Below are 7,060 nucleotides of genomic sequence, written 5' to 3'. Positions count from 1 at the left end.
TTTCCTTTTCTGTGATACTCTAAAACAAGGAAAAACAGAAACTGGCACTGGACTCTAGGTTAATAGGTTTGTCCCAAAAACCATATAAAATAGCATATAAATGCATATAAAACATCCAAGGTTGATAATATAATAGCATGAGTACTTCATAAATTATAGATACGTTGGAGACGTATCATAAGTCTTCATTACAAGTTCCTACATCAACTACGCAGCTACTCAAGGAGTACATCCATGGAACATTGCGCCTCCACGGCTCGAGCGTCGTCCATCACGGGAGCGAAGTACTACTCTGGGCGCCTATGCTCCTTCCCAGTTGGCGGAGGACCGATGGCCATCTCGGCGGGCTTTGATCTTCGAGCAATGCACAACTTTTTTTGCAAACACCATCTGAGCCCCCTCAATGCACACCAAACGCTTGACAGCATCAATCCGGGCAGACGCGTCACATAGCTTCGCCACTAGACCGAAGTAGCTGCTTGCAACGGGCTCGGAGGGCCATAGCCAGACACAGAGCTCCTTCATGGCCGGCTCCGCCATTCAGTGCATCTCCATCAACTGCTTCATTTGATTCATAAGGAGGGGAGGGAGCTCGGGAATCTTGAATTGCGCCCAGAATAGCCTTAGCTCAGCGTCACCCTCCCGGGAAGCATAGTACCTTGTGGCATCGGCCAAACTCATTGGGAGATCTGTAATGGTGCTTGCGGAACGCTGGACTCGGGTGAGAAACTTTAAACTTTGGCCACCAAATACACTCTACAGTAAGTACTGCTTACCGTTGGAAATTTGCTTCACTTGTTGGAGCTCCTCCCGGGCGCTCCGTGTCTCCGACCGTACCTCTTGGATCTCCGTCTTCATGTTCTCCAATGCGGTGGCGTGCTCCTTGTTCTTTTGCTCAAGGTCCTCACATTTCGTGACAGCATCCTTGAGCTCTTGTTGCACTTCGGCCACCTAGGCCTCATGTTTCTCGCATTCGGTTTTCACCAACGCAAGATCAGCAACCACCTGTTCGGCCATCGACTTCTGTTCAACTGCTTCCTTTCTAGCCCGCAGCAGTTCGGCCTTGAGGCTTTTGACCTCCGCGGCGGAAGCTGCAAAATAGTCTCCCGCTTAAAGGATAATTTTGGATACCTTGTTCGATGAAGAATCCCAAGGAACCACATTTCACTAACCTTTTTCCTCGTCGAACTGCTTGTTGACGAGGTCAAGCTCTTCATCAGAACGTTTAAGCTTTTGATTCATCTCAGCAAGTTCAGCGCCATTAGCTGCCGCCGCTAATGCTGAAGCCTGCATTCACGTAACAAGCACCTTGGTTAGCCTATCATTCTAGTGATCTAGATCCTCAACCAGGTTCCTTTTCAAAACCTATCAGAGTCTCGGGGGCTTCTATGTATAAGTAACGTTAATATCCTGACTATAACATATACATTAAGGAAGGAAATAACATTACTTCGCTTACCTCAATGCCTGTCAGGAGGCCGTCAAAAGCTTATTTCAATCCACTGTTAATGAACGGAACATTTTGTAAAACCACGCCCATCAGTGCGCGATGCTCGTCTACTGTGGAAGAGCCGTTCACGGCCTCCTCCATCAGGTCCGGCCACTCCACCATGACCTGAACCCCGGTGCTTAGCACTGGTGGCGGGGCCTAGCTCCCCTTTTGTTGAAGGGTGGTTGTGACGCTTCGGAAGGCCTTGAAGGCTCCGGAATCGTCTTGTGAGAAGGCTCGGCTTGCCCAAGCTCCTTCTCCTGGTCTTGTGCGGCCGAAGTGCCAACTTCAGCCATGCCAACATTGACATCACCTCCCGGATTCGTCATGGGAGGAGCCCTATGGGATAGCACCTACTCGGTCTCTCCAATGACCGCAGGAGGTGCCGAATGCGAGTTGCCCCCGCTTTCCACCAGATCGGCTGGCGAAGAGGCGCCCTCTGATATCTCGTCGATGGGAAGATCGTGTGGTGGGCTACAAAAGGAGTGTGTACATGCAGTTAGTATTGGGCTAGTGAAACCAATGCCTGGACAGTGTTCGGATTCTCAGCTTTCCGCGTGGGGTTTAACCATGTGAACCTTCTCCAGGACCTTCTCGGAGGCTACAGACTCCTTATCGTAATCCGAACTGTCATCGGGTATGACCAGCTTCCCCCTACTCCTCTTTGGAGGATGCCCTTCTTCGGCCTCGGCGGAGGCCGCTCTTATTTTGGTGCGGGGGAGTCACTCTCCTCTCCCCCATCTTCGTCTTGCTCCCCATCATGAGTGGAAGAGGCATGGGTGTCGCAGGACTTGGTGTCCGAAGGGTTCCGTGGGCAGAGGCCTTCCCGGGCCTCCCTCACGGGGTTCTTCTTTTTCTTTTTCTCCTTTTTCTCTGGCGCCTTATAAGGTGTCGCGGCCAGCATTTCTTTCAGCTGTGCCGACCTGGGGTCTTCGGGCAACGGGGCCGGACTATTCATCTTCTCGGCCTTCTCGAGCCAACCCTATGGAAATAGGACGGCGAAGAGTAAATCTACTATAATGAGAATGACCGGCTTTGGAGCGCATGAAAGCCTTGTTACCTTCTTGGGCGGGTGTTCGGCATCGAGGCCGGCGTCCTCCTCATCTTCCACTGGCCAATCCTCTTCTTGGGGTTTGAATAGCACCCTGCATAGCTTGTCGTAGGTGGTGTCGAGGAACTGACGCATGGTGGTGGGGTCTTCTGACATGTATTCCCATATTGGGGTGTCCCGCTACTGGCAAGGGAGGAGGCGGCGATTGAGCATCACCTAGATCATGCTAGTTAGCTTGATACCAGCCTTCTTCATGGTAAGGATGCGTTTCTGTAGCATTTCCACTTCTTCGAAGGGCCCCCAATCGGGGCTCTCCTTGCTCCATGACATCAGCCTCATGGGTGATCCAGATCTAAACTCTGAGGCTGCCTCCCAGGCTACCTCGCGTGGTTCCGTAATGTAAAACCACTCACTCCGCCAAAACTTGACAGTGTCTATAAACGTGACTATCGGCCAATCTACGCGAGTAAGCTTGCTAACCATGCCCCCCTGCAATCCTCTTGTTGGCCGTCTACAATCTTCGGCTTCACATTGAACACCTTCGGCCATAAGCCAAAGTGTGGATGGATCCGGTGGAAAGCCTCACAAATGACGGTGCAGGATGAAAGGTGGAGGACGGAGTTCGGGGCTAGATCGTGAAAGTCTAGCCCATAAAAGTACATCAACACTCGAACGAAGGGGTGGAGTGGAAAGCCTAGCCGCATGATGAAGTGGGGGATGAACATCACCCTCTCGCCAGGCTGCAGTGTGGGAATGACCGTGCCTACTTCTGGGGCCCAGTAAGCGACGACGACTGGAAGATAGCCAATGCGCTTTAAGTCCTCGATATCCTTATTCGTGATGGTCGAGGCCTCCCATTTTCCCCCCATGCCGGATCCCGCCATCACCAAGTACGGGGAGTGGAGCTTTGGAGAAAAGTTGAGACGGGGCGTTTGAGCTCTGTGGATCAGGAGAGATGCGGCGAAAGGAGGAAGAAAGGCGTACAAGGATAACTGTGGTTGTTTCCTTGTGTATAAACAGTCAGGATACCAGGAGTCCTTTAAACGCGTTGTTGGCCTCTCCACTTCCTGATATATTGGAAGCGTCGCGTGCTCAATAGGACAACTTGCTAATTCTTGTTGATTCCATGTGAAATTTATTTGTGTTTTAGGCTCGCGTCTCTACTATAGTCTATCCTAGGACCAGCACTCGACCACTTTGAGCGAATTTTCAACTTGCATTAATTAACGTGGTTGTAGCATTTTCTTTGCACATATATAAAGCCAACCCAGCTCCACATATTTATACACCGTGCATACATATGCTCACCTGGAAATCACTTTACCCAACTTTCGGAGTTATTTGACACCATTGGTGGCCGGTCACCACCTGCTGCATGGTAAGAATTTGTAAGACTTTGGTATTTGCTATACTGTGAGTGTTTTACCACCACATCCCAGTAGTTCAAAGGAACATTATTTTTGGATTTTGTTTCTTGTTTTTACTAATTATGATAGGATCCAGAGTCAATTCATGGGCTTTGTCGGTTGTGGGAGACGTGCCACCACCTAAGCAAATACCACAACTGTCACGAGAGGTGGACAAACATCCAAATTCACATGAGTAGGTTATTGTTTCTATACCACCATTTAATGGCCGTTTTAGACATGCTTTATATATTGAATGGGAGTTCGGCATAAATAATATATTTGCTTCCCATAATTTTGATGAGTGTAAAAAATTTAAGGTTGTGTTTGGTTCTTTCACTGGTTATGCTCTAGTTTGGTGGAGTGAATATTGTCGGTTACACCCTAATGATATACCTACTACTTGGGATGATTTGAAACTTGCCATGCGACATACATTTGTTCCCGCTTATTATACTCGTGACATGATTAAAAAGTTACAACATTTAAAACAAGTTAGTGACATTGTAATGAAATATTATGATGCTTTACAAACTACCTTGTTGTATTCCTCTTTAGAAGAAAGTGAAGAAGATTTTATGGATAGATTTTGGGGAGGATTAAATCGTGACATCCAGGAGATACTAATTCATGAAGAGTGTTATCCTCTGGACCATTTGTTTTGTCTTGCTTACAAAGCTGAACAGGAAATAAAACGACGTGTTGCCCACAAGGAGAACAAGCGCAAGGTGCACATTCCAAGAGTTCATACGGTTGTTCCTTCAACTACTAGGCATACTATGACAACCACACCTGTTGTTGTGAGGACTACATCACCTCCACCATGTGACACATCATCACCGAGAGTGCCTACATCATCTGAGTTGGTCATAAGAGGTAATGACAAAGGTATTGATCTTCCACCTCCACATGAGTATGATGAATTCCTTGTTAATTTGAATAAACCATGTGATGAGCTACCCACTACTTTGCTTAGACCACTTGTTTTAGCGGACTATGTTTATGATTTGATTTTGCCATGTGATCAAACAACTACAATATCAACAATGTCAAGTGCACCCATTGAATTAACCGCGAAAGAACCATGTGAATCAGGCAATAAAATAGATTAAGATCAAATACGTTTGAAAATAATTGTGCCAATGTTTAATCATTTTGATATGACCTCTAATCTTGGTGATGTTTCTATGTCAAATAACTTGTTGCATGTTTCCTTATTTTAGCATGTTGTAGCATGTAAATTTGAAACAATTAAAGTTTATTCACCAATATTGGGATGGTTTAATGATGAGCATTGCCAACCTTTTGATATGATTAAGAGCTTCACTTCTATGTGCAAACAGAGTTGCAATATATTCATGCCTTTGACTTTATGGAATAACATTTTTGATTTATATTTCATGACTTTTGAAGAGGTCTCTTGTATAACGGTGTCACATGTGCCACAACTATGATCAGTAAAAATAGATGACATATACATATATAGTTTTTACACCCTTGTCTCTTTTGTTAACCACATTTCAGATTAAGCAACGTTGAGGACGCCTTTATTTTCAAGAAGGGAAGGATGATGAGGACATGGCTAGCACAATTACACCCACAACACCTGCTACTATACCTATTGGAGCAATTACTAGAGCTCATGCATGCTAGTTAAATTATTAGGTACTTTCATTTCTTGGTAATGTTTCTAATGTTCATGAGAATATATGCTCCCTAACATAGATACAGTTGTGTTGCTTACAATTGAAGGGCTTAGCATGGACAAGAAGGATGAACATTGGAGCATGATCAAGCATGGAGATGAAGGCTCCTGCAAAGAGAACAAGAACGGAGGAGACAGTGGAGAATTCCGCACTTTGAAGCCACCATGATGACATGAGGAACATGGACGAAATATATAAGATGGCGTTTCATAAATTTTGTCCATAGCTTATTATTGGTGCAGCGCCACCTTATTTTTGGGCTAGGTCCATGTATTTTTGAAATACACTTAATAGGCAGTTTTTTAGAGTATGTATTAATAGGGAAAGGACTTAGGCCAGAATTTAGTCCCACCTTGCCAAGGGTGGATGAAATTCCCCTGTGTCTCCCTATAAATACAGCCCTTAAGGCACTGTTTAGAGTTGGGTTTTATTTAGTAAAAAGTTAGCCACTCTTGCAACTTCGTGTACTTCGTTTGAGTCCAACGACTAGACCAAGACCGCTTATGAAACCCCACTTTTATCCATATTCGCAATATTTAGCTAGCTTAATCATATTCTTGCTTATTCTTCGATTGCTTGCAGGAATAGACCTTCATTGTCAGGCTGATCGTGCTTCCAGCATCGTCAGTAACATCAGGAGATTGGTTTAGCGATTGCTAAGGTGCAACGTCGTGCACATTTGTAGTCGGGTTATCAAAGTCGACTCCACCAAATCGATAGTTATCATCTCGTCGTAAGATCGGGCCCCTCGCCTCTACCATCACCTAGGGTTAGTTTTAGGCCGCCTTGGGACGTCCTCCCACCTCCTTGGCTGCCACCCCTTTCTCCTATACAAGTAGATCCATCTAGTAGCTTTTTCCTTGGGATTTTTTATTTAAAAGTTAGCCATTGCAACTTCGTGTACTTTGTTTGTGCCCAACGACCAGACCAAGACCGCTTCCGGATCGCCACCATTATCAATACTTCATCTATATTTGCAATATTCAGACATATTCTTACGTGTTCTTCGATTGCTTGTAGGAATAGACCTTTATGGTCGGGTTGATCGTGCTCCTGCGTGGTAAATAATCTCTCGGAGTTGGTTTAGCGATTTTGTAGTCGGATCGTCAAAGTCATCTCCAATAAATTGATATCTATCATCTCATCGAAAGATCGGGACACCCTCGCCTCTATCAGGTATCAATTGATAAAATGGAGCACAAACGGTATTTCAATGCTTGAAAATGAGGACTAGGGTCTGTACTATCACTAGTGCAATCTCTCAACAATGCTAATATATTTGGATCATATAACCATCCCTCAACGTGCGATGAAGAATCATGCCAAAGTTCCTATCTAGCGGAGAACATAAGAAGAAATTATTGGTAGGGTACAAAACCACCTCGAAGCTATCCTTCTCGATCGATCT

This window comes from Triticum urartu, chromosome 3 (genome assembly GCF_003073215.2).
Source record: "Triticum urartu cultivar G1812 chromosome 3, Tu2.1, whole genome shotgun sequence".
Lineage (NCBI taxonomy): Eukaryota > Viridiplantae > Streptophyta > Magnoliopsida > Poales > Poaceae > Triticum > Triticum urartu.
The sequence above is the reverse complement of the archived record's forward strand: the minus strand, read 5'-3'. Positions refer to the sequence as shown.